This window comes from Tasmannia lanceolata, unplaced genomic scaffold, assembly GCF_043159265.1.
Source record: "Tasmannia lanceolata isolate RefF3 unplaced genomic scaffold, GAP_Taslan_0.1 ptg000054l, whole genome shotgun sequence".
NCBI classification, from domain to species: Eukaryota; Viridiplantae; Streptophyta; class Magnoliopsida; order Canellales; family Winteraceae; genus Tasmannia; species Tasmannia lanceolata.
In genome coordinates, this window is record NW_027518731.1 from 771790 (window position 1) to 782214 (window position 10425).

General features: G+C 37.4%; 1 pseudogene across 1 annotated transcript in view; it reads left to right on the forward strand.

The window, feature by feature from the left end:
* LOC143864892 (ras-related protein RABC1-like) overlaps positions 1-4444 on the forward strand; it is a 23114-nt pseudogene extending 18670 nt beyond the window's left edge. Inside the window, exons 6-8 of the transcript XR_013241371.1 lie at positions 470-591; positions 830-958; positions 4172-4444. The product of XR_013241371.1 is annotated as a ras-related protein RABC1-like (transcript). The remainder of the gene's footprint in view (positions 1-469; positions 592-829; positions 959-4171) is intronic.
* Positions 4445-10425: the final 5981 nt, after the last annotated feature.

A 10425-nucleotide genomic window follows, 5' to 3' on the forward strand; every position in this document is an offset into this window, starting at 1 on the left:
TACAACATAACAGTATGGACGGTTTATTAGGATGAGGAAGCCTCCTTAAATGTCATAAAATTGCTGCAAGGCCCACATCCCCCCCACATCCATGGAGGTTTGCGCATTGGTTTGACGGGGTGTCCCTCTCCTTTCACCATGTAAGAAGGTCACCCAACAGTGAGGCGGATAGGCTGCAAGGGAAGGAGCCTGACCAGCCAACAGTGAGCACAACATTTATTATGGAGCTCTTTTATGTTATGGTAGCAAAATAGCATTTTATGTACTTGCAGTTTGACTTATACAAATAAAAAGATCTTTCTTATGAGTCACTTTTATTATGTGGTCATTTTCGACTTGCAGAAGTCACTTTATTATGTGGTCATTTTCGAGTTGCTATGATTTCCTTTCCTTTTTCTTAAAATTTTCTAATGCAGAAATTGTAATATAAAATTCAGGTAATTTTATTTTGATATTGGAATGGTTACAGTTTATGATGCAACAAGGCGAGAAACATTTACAAATCTTTCGGATATATGGGCCAAGGAAGGGGACCTCTATTCGACTAATCAAGATTGCATCAAGATGCTTGTTGGAAACAAAGTTGATAAGGTATTTCCTATGGAGTTTTACAATACTGCTTTTATTTTATGTAGGAACTCATGGGTGTGCCAATAATTTAATGCATCTAGTTACTGACCCTATTTATATCATTATATACTTACGTTTATACAAGGTATTGGAAACATTTTCTATCTCTTGCACTGATTGGTCTATCCATTCTCATGAATTATAAAAACATGCACAATGTAATTGCAAGGTCCAAACCTAATTATTTCAATGTTAGCAGGAAAATGAAAGGGTTGTCACAAAGAAAGAGGGAATTGACTTTGCTCGGCAATGTGGATGCCTTTTTCTTGAATGTAGTGCAAAAACTCGAGTTAATGTTGAGCAGTGTTTTGAGGAGCTTGTTTTGAAGGTAAGTGCTTTGTTCATGTTTCTATTTTATTTGCAAACAAGTGAACATGGAACATTATTTGTTCAAACCATACTTCATGATTTTACTTTGTAGGTTTGTTTTTGGCCTTTTTGCTTTGTTTCTATAATCTGCAAATTCAAAAGAATAGACACCGGGTTTCATTTCAAATCATTCAAGTGACCAAAATTCCGAAATTTCGGTCGAAATTTGGTAATAAATTAAAAAAGTGTATTTAATAAATTTTGAAATTTCGAAAGAGCGTTGTGCTTGGAAGGGGAAGTCAGATCTAAGGTGGTGCAAAAATGGAACCCTCCTCCTCCTGGTTGGTTGAAGCTCAACTTTGATGGCTCGAGTTTTGGCAATCCCGGGCCGGCGGGAATTGGTGGGTTGTTTCGAAATTCCAGTGGGGAGTCTCTATGGGCCTTCTCTGGTCCGCTGGGTGTGTGCGATTCCAGTGAAGCGGAGGTTAGAGCGGTTTTTGAGGGTATTAAAAAAATTGCTAGGGATGTTTTGGATAATACAATTGTGGAAGGTGATTCTATGAATGTGGTTCGATGGCTCTGGGGTCCGCGGTGCCGCCTTGGAGATTCTGGTCATTCTTTGATGAGATCCATGATATTGTTGGGGGCTCAGCTATCGCTTTTGCTCTTGTTCGTAGATCGGCAAATGGCGAGGCAGACTCATTAGCTAGAGTTGGTGTTATCAGTGCGGGTTTGGAGTTTTTTTATTATCTGCCCCCTTGAGGCTTTTGTATATTTGTGATTTTCGTTTTCTTTGTTGTTTTTTCTCTGGATGACCTTCTCGGTCTTCCCTTTTCTCTATTAATATATTGCTTACCTTTTAAAAAAAAAATTCAAAATTTCGGACTGAAATTCATTCCGAAATTTTGGACCGAAATTCCGAAATTTTGTAACACTTTTAAAAAAAAAAAAATTTACATTTTCTCGAAATTTCGGAATTTCTGTCCGAAATTTGGTAAAGGCCGAAATCCGAAATTTCGCCAAATTTCGGTTTCGGTCGAAGTTTAAAACCATGGTTTTAGTCTTTTTACATTGTAATTGCCTATAAAAGGCCATTTCCAACCATTTGTAGCTAGACTCTTCAATTTTGAGAATGAAATAGAACTTTGGGGATTTTTGTTGCAAATTTTACTTTTGAGGAAACCTCTGGCAAAAGAGGGTTTCGAGGTGGAAATTCATCCAAGAACAGAGAAATAAAGCTGGATTTGCAAGTTCCCCCCCCCCCCCCCCCTCTCTGATCAGCATCTCTCTCTCCAAGAACACCAAAAAGAAACATAAGGATGGCGGATCTGTTTTGAAATTGAGTACGTGTGCTAGCCGCTACAAGATAGGGCATCATCTTTGTGAATTTTCTCATTAGTTCTAATCTCTGTAAGTAATCCTTTCCAGCTAGTTCATATTTTACATCCTATCTGAGTAATTCGGGCAAGATTTGGCATTTTCATTCAAAGCAAATTTCGGAACGATTGCATCTGGAATGACACCGATCTGAACCTAATATAAGCTTGTCAATCTGGAAAGCAGCTGAATTATTGAATAAGATCGTTAGATTATTGGCTTCTTCCTATTCCAGAATTTGATTGCGAAATTGACCTTCATTCTAGCCTACTATGGACTTCTGTTCTGAGTTTAGAGAGTATTGCAGGTTATTTTCTGATTTTGTTTTAAAATCCCCTAGACATGTGCCTGGTTTTTTCTATTAGATCTACAACTTGCATGCTTGGTGTTTGGTGAAATGCATGTGAAGAGGTCCGGATGTGCATGTTGCTAAATCATTTCACCTTTGAAACAGTTGTTTACATTTTCTTGTTGCTGATTGATGCTTCACATAAATTCTTAGTAATCTCCTTCCCATGAACTTCCATCTGTGCTGTTAGTGTGATGGCCTTTGATCCAATAAAGATTCAAAGTGGCAAGGTTCCAATATAATGCCCCAAAGAGCTCCCAAAACAGTGATGTGCTCCCTCAAATATTAGTAGACCTATATTCATTAATACATGGAAGCACAGGACTATCTCATTTAATGTGAACTGTCAAAGTGCTAAGAATCAATTTGGGGCTATATTCGGTTGATCATGAGTTGTTTGGCATAGCCTATTTTGTCCAACATTTAACGACAGTTCAGCTCCCTATATGCTATGGTAATGAATCTTTTAGTTCCAGAATATGTAGGGATTGATGGGAATCAGATCACCCATAAATCGACCCTGTGCTCAGAAATTGTCTTGAGTCAAGAATGTTTTATTGGTATAATTTTAGACTGTTGCGACTAAAGATCGCTTTGTTAGTCATTAAGCTCAACTAAAGCTTATGGTTCGACTTGTACCAAAGTGGTGACAGAGCATTTTCTTCCACACATTCGGTATGTCTTTACTTCAGGCTTGTGCTTCCATAACAGCCCCTGCATTTCACCTGCATCAGCTCAGGGGCCCGATAGGAGGACACGTATCACTTCCGTGGCCTCAGGGACCAACTGTGACGACGTTTCTCACCTACGTGGCCAAGGCCTCTGTCGCCTAAGGAGCCAGGTGGGATGACGTGTCACTCTGCGTGGCCTCAAGACCTTAGTGGGCTCAGGAGCCTGATGGCGCTCTCCGGTTGGTGCTCGATTTTTGTCCCCAACGATAACCTTCCCTTTTTGCCATGACTAATATGATGGCTACATTATTTATTTGGAATTCTTCCATTTGTAGTTCCGATAGCATAACTGTGATTACCTGGCATATTGATAAAAACATAAGATCTTGATATTAATCCGATGGCTACAAAACTTTCATTGGAAATACGGGAATGATATTTTTTTCTAACCGTTAACCCTGTCGAGAAATTCCTTGGTTGAGTAGTTGTTCCAAGTAATAAAAACCCATCTTGGATGAACCATTTTGCAGTGAAAATGGTTGTCCAAATTTCAAACATTGAGCACAGTGAGGAAATGGTACTCTGAAAACAAGCTCTGAGAGGAAAAACAAAGCCAAATGCACAACAAATGAAGTCTTGATAGTTTAACTTCTAAGAAAGATGGATCAAATCCTGATATCTTTTATGCAATAATTGAAACTGCGGAGTTCGACGGGCCTGAAATTATCCTTTCTATGAAAGAAGACATCCTGAAAGTATTATTCTAGTTTTCTAGAACTGTGAATCTAAGTTGTTTTTTAGCCAATTTATCTCATGACATAAATGTTGAATGCAGATTTTGGATACACCAAGTCTATTGGCGGAAGGGAAGGCTCGACGGGTGTGAAGAGGAACATTTTCAAACAGAAGCCCCAAACAGATGCATCAACAAGCGGCTGTTGTTAACAACAATATAATCATTTTGTGAAATCTTTGAATTCTCAACTGTTTCAGTGCAAAGGATGTGGTGTTGGTGGTGTTTATCTTTCTGTTTAATCCAGTAGAACATCTCTGTGTTGGATATGGAACTGTAAATTCAGTCTCAAGATTTCATCATTTGTTGTGACTATTCTTTGAGCTTTACCTTCACAGCAGAATGGAAAATGATATCAGCACAACCATGTTTTAATAATTGCACGGTCCTACATCTTTTCTTCTTTAAATAGCTTGTAAGAGCTTTTTCGGAATTGTAATGACCTTTTGACAGGTCTTTAAACACTATATTATATTATAGGTTTTTCTGCAAAAGAAGTCTGGTAGTTTGCTTTATTTGCAAAAACAGTCTTCGAGTTTGACAATTTGCAAATAGGGTCATCACAGTTGAGTGAATTTAGCCAATCAGGTGATGCCATCAATTTGTGACCATGGTAGACTTTGTTTTACTTAGAAAAAGACCAAAATATCCTTACGTATGGGAAAATGAATTTTACCTTGTAAAAACAGCAAAATACCCTCGATGCTCACTGATATGTTTTTAAACGATGGGTCCACCAACTTAACTCAAACCCATGCAATGGCATTGATTGGCCCCATATTGTATTCGAAGTGGATGAGACTTTGAGGGAAGACAAAGACATCACCCTTAATCTTTGTGACTACGCGATTTTCAGCGTCGGTATAAAATAATGGGCCAATAATGGGCCCATCTCATCAGGTACATGATAGTGGTCCTCCTCACCCTATGGGTGGAGAGCGTCATACCCAACCATGGCCCCACCCATGATAACAGTACAATAAAGTATACAACAAGTGCAAATCACACAAGTTATCAAAGTAAGCAATTTGACTGAGCTGCCTAAGCTAAAGAACACAATCTAGTCAAGCTTTAATCTTTTTTTAGCTACTCAGGGCCAGAGCCAGGAATTTACCCGGGCAGGGGATTGGTTATTCGGGGGGCCCAATTAATAACTTTCAGGAATTTTGGTTGAAAATTTCCTAGCAGATTCCTTGTCGCATAGGGATTTTGCAAGTCATTGGAGGGGCTATGGCCAATAAAAGACAAGCTGAGTTTGTGAAATTATCAAAACATTGTAGTGCAAATATCAGTAGCCTTTTTTATGGTAATGTTGATCAACATTAGCGCCCAAAAGTTATATGTTAATTGGAAAATATTTCCAAATTTGCCAATCATACCTCCAACAGTGTTGTGAAGACATACTTAATGCGAAGCAACTTGAATATTAAATCCAATGTGAAAAAAAATAAAAAATCTATAGAGTTTGGGAAGATGGAAACAACTTGATAACCCTTAAAATCAATAAGATGAGTTTTTATATAATGAAAGGCCTCAGACTCCATTAATTTTCAAAAAAGTACCACCCACACCATAGGATGATCCAAACCGTCCATAAGATAGGAGACAGTGCCCCAGAAATCATTTCCATAGGTTAATCCTAACCATTCGATCAATGAGCAACCCTCAAATGCTTGGTCCCTCTATAGATCGGACGGTTAGGATCAACTTATGGAAATGATTTTTGGAGCACAACCTATGTGTCCCATCTTATGGACGGTTTGGATCATCGTACTTTTTGAAAAATAGCAGAGATCCCAGAGATATTGGCAGTAAGAATGCGTGTCTGTCCTCTACTGCTGTCATGGAGATTGGTATGGTGGAACAACAGGTGAGGGAGTTAGGGCCTTTGGGCCCACTTTAATTCGATTACAGTACATGGAGATTGGTAAGGTGGAACGTCTACTTTTTTCGTCCTGTTAGTTTCATTTATAATAATGTTTTTCGACATCAATATTCGCAACAACCAATCCTTTGCACTTTGCTATGGGCTAAGGACTATATTGTATGCCAAGGAGTCAATGAAATTCGAATTATCAGAAATTCAAGCTAAGAGAACCTGGTGGGAGAAGATGGATTTGGCCGTGTATATAAAGGACGACTTAAAGATGGACAAGTTATTGCTGCCAAGCTATGGAAAGAAGAAAGTGGACAGGGATATACTGAATTTCATTCTGATGTACATGTTCTAAGCCTTGCACGCCACAAAAATATTGTTATGCTCTCGGGTTACTGGCCATATTATCCAAATTAAGGCCTATTAGATGGAGGGTTCCGATCAATCACAGATGGGACCTCTTTACCATAGTAGACACACCTCGATCACTTGTGACCAAGGTTTTAAATTTCGGCTGAAATCCAAAATTTCAGATTTTGTCCGAGACCGAAATTGAAATGGACGAAATCAGAAATTGGCGAAATGTAACAAATTTCGGCTGAAATTTCTGTAATTAGGTCGAAATTTCAGGAAAAAAATTAATTTTTTAATCCTTTACCAAATTTCAACTGAAATTTCAGTAATTTCTGCCCAAAAAATGAAATTTCGAGCCCCTTTACCAAATTTCGGCTGAAATTTCAGTTTCGGTGGGGTCCGGAATGAACCCGAGACCGAAATTTAAAACCTTGCTTGTGACTTGCTTTAATGGATGAATAAAATGAAAGAGTCAAAATAGATAGTCTGTAACAATGATCATGTTCACAAACTGCCTCGCACAGATGGTAAAAAAATAAAAATAAAAGAATAAAATAAATAGAGCAACACACATCCAAATAAAATACACGGCCAACCCGGAATTAATGCAAGCAACATATGTGCAATTCTGATACAAAATATTTATTCAGCAATGTATGTTTCGGGTCCATCTCCCAAAGAGAATAGAAAATAAAAGAAATAAATAAAGAAAGGAAAAGAGGATGCCCAATGGAGGGATCCATTGACTAATATTACAGAGATGGGAAGAGAGAGAGAGAGAGAGTACTGCATAAGGCAACAACTGCCGTGTCTCATCCCAAACCAAGCTGGGTCCCACCAAGTTCCATACCTCGCCTGTAGGCAGGCTCCAACCCAGGACAGTAGCATCACCATTTTTTTCCATCTAGGACTCCATTTCTTCCAAGGTTAGGCATAAAGGTAAAGCCTAGATAGGCTTTTAAGACACTTTCAAGAAATCGAGAGACCCCATTGTGATAAAGGGAAAGCCTAGATAGGCTTTTAAGAAATCGTGATTTATTTGCTTAATGCCTATTAGATGAAGGATTCCCATCAATCAAGGATGGGACGACTTTGCCATTGTAGACACACCTCGATATGTTGTGACCTTCTTTAAAGGGTTGACAAAAAAGAAAAGAATAAAAGAAAAGAGTAAAAAAAGAAAGTCTGCAACTATGATCATATTTGTAAATTGCCTGGTGGAGATAGTATTCAACAGTTTTTGATACTTTTTTCTTTTTTTATTTTCAGCTGTCAAAGGTAAAATTATTGCAAGAAGAAGAAAGACAGGGAAAACTACTAGAAACCTCATGGATAAAAACATATCTACACAAAACCCCCAAAAAATTTGTTAATTACCAATCACCCCATAAATAGCTTTTAATTTTGCCAATTACCCATTTTACCCTTTCTTATGTCACCTTGCAAATCCCTAAAATCTCTCCATCCATTAATCTCTCTCTCTCTCTCTCTACAATAGGTATCCGTTGAAAACTTTCTCTTGCTCTCTTAATTGAGAAATTTTAGCCATTCATGCACGTGCAGCCCAAAAAAATACAGTGGGCCCACATTCTTTTGGCGATCCAAGCCATTCATTTGTTGTAAATATAGTGGGCCCACATTATTTTAGTGATCTAAGCCATTCATTTGTTGTTCCTTAATGTGGAGAGAGAGAGAGAGAGAGAGAGAGAGTTGAGACGATTAATGGATGGATAGATTTTAGGGATTTGTAAGTGTGGTATAAGGGTAAAATGGGTAAAAGGCAAAATTTAAATCTATTTAGGGCCCTATTGGTAATTAAGAATTTTTTGGGGTGATTTCTGTAGATAATTTTATATTTAGGGTGTTGTTAGTAGTTTTCCCAACAGGCATGGGTGATTTCTTCAGTTCCTTTAGCTTCTCATATACTTGTGACCTACTTTAAAGGATGAATAAATTGAAAGAGTAAAAACAAGATAGTCTGCAACAATGATCATGTATGCAAATTGCCTAAAAGAGATAGTTAAAAACAAAAAACAAAAATAAATAAATTCAAAAGTAAGAAAAACGATAGAGTAACACACTTCCAAATAAAATACACGGCCAAGCTAGAATCTACTATAATATGGCTGGATGGGGGTTTCACTGTTCACGCCCATGTGGACAGTCCCCCCATCCCGCGCTTGATCTACGCGGCTTTTTATCAAAAAATGTCGAAAACAATAAAACCCGTAGTTTCTTTTTATCACAACCCAATTCCTTTCCTATGCGTTTCCTCTTATTACCAAATACCAACCGACTAAAAGTTAAGATCTTCTAAAGAGATTTTACTATTAGATCTTCTTAATAGGAAAAACTTATGCAACCGAGTTATTAGCAGCTTCCTAATAAAAAAACTATTCAATAAAAAGATATTCCCGTTAGGATCTTTCTAATCGCAATTCATAATAAAAGAAACTTATGCAGCCGAGTTATTAGCAGCTTCCTTATAAAAACCTACTCAATAAAAAGATATTCCCGTTAGGCTAACAAAATTCATTTATTCATTGAGCATTTTCCATTTAGTTCTTTCTGAATAAGCTAACAAAATTCATTTATTCTTACCCATCAAAAAAAAAATTCATTTATTCTTTGATCATTTTTCATTTATAAGGTCACATTTACATTCTGGGTTTAATTCTTATCAAAATCCATTTGTTTTTTCTTAGTTTCTTCTTATTTTGTATTAGACACTTTAGACTTTCCTTCATCCTATGCCATTCTCTTTTTAACCTTACAATCTGATGGTATTTTGTATTAGACACTTTAGACTTTCCTTTATCCTATGCCAATAAATGCTGATTTATAAAAAAAATCAAAATTTTAGGACCAAAATGCCCCTCAGTACCTTTATTCTTCTTCCCTTCTTCTTTTACAGTTTTACTTTACCCATTTTGTTCGAACCCTATTTTTAACCTAGTCGAAGTGCTTCTTCTTCTCCGGCGAAACCTAGTCTTTTCTCCTGTAATACGTAAGAAGGTCAGTCTGAAATCTCATTCTCTCTCTCTCTCCCTCTCCCTCTCTCTCTCTCTCTCTCTCTCTCTCTCTCTCTCTCTCTATTTTTTTTCAAAACTCCATCTAACATCATCTCCTTCTCTCCTCATTTTTAGGGTATTCAAAGGTTTTTTGCTTGAAATGCACAAAATTGGACACATCGGCCTTTTACAATTTTACTCTTTTACTTCCAGGTTTTACACTCTTTCATCTGTAGGTTTTACTCCGACGAATTTTGTGTGAAACGGCCTCATTTTCCGGCGAAACATCTTCATTTCTCCGGCAACAGATGTTTACCACCGTCTGATATTTGAACAAGGTCTACTTGACCAAAGGCAAAAAGAGTTCCGAATGTAGTGGAATTAAAAATTTTAGTCGAAGCCGAAACGTCCTAGTCAAAGCCAAAAAAAAGTTAGTTGAAGCCAATCACGTGGTAGTTGAAGCCAAAAAAATATTTGTCGAAGCTAAAAATTGCTTGGTTGAAGCAAAAAAAAAAAGTTCCGAATGTTACTGGAATTTAAAAGTTTTCATCGCAGCGAAAAATATGTTAGTCGAAGCAAAAATACAGTTATTCGAAGCCTAAAAAAATTTAGTTGAAGTGAAAAACACAACGGCGAATGTTACTGGAAACACATTTTTCGCTTTGACCAAGTAATTTTTGGCTTCGAATAACCTGTTTTTGCGTCGAGAAAGAGAGGGAGAGATCTTGAAACCCTTTTTGAGAAAGATTTGATGAGGCAGAAGGCTGATGTGTCCAATTTTGTGCATTTGATGGAAAAAACCTTTGAATACCTTAAAAAATGAGAGAGAGAGAGAGAGAGAGAGAGAGAGAGAGAGAGAGAGAGAGAGAGATGGAGTTTTGAAAAAAAATAGAAATATATAGAGAGAGGGAGAGAATGAGATTTCAGGCTTACCTTCTTACGTATTGCCGGAGAAAAGAGTAGGTTTCGCGGGAGAAGAAGAAGCATTTCGACTAGGTTAAAAATACGGTTCGAACAAAATGGGTAAAGTAAAACTGTAGAAGAAGAAGGGAAGA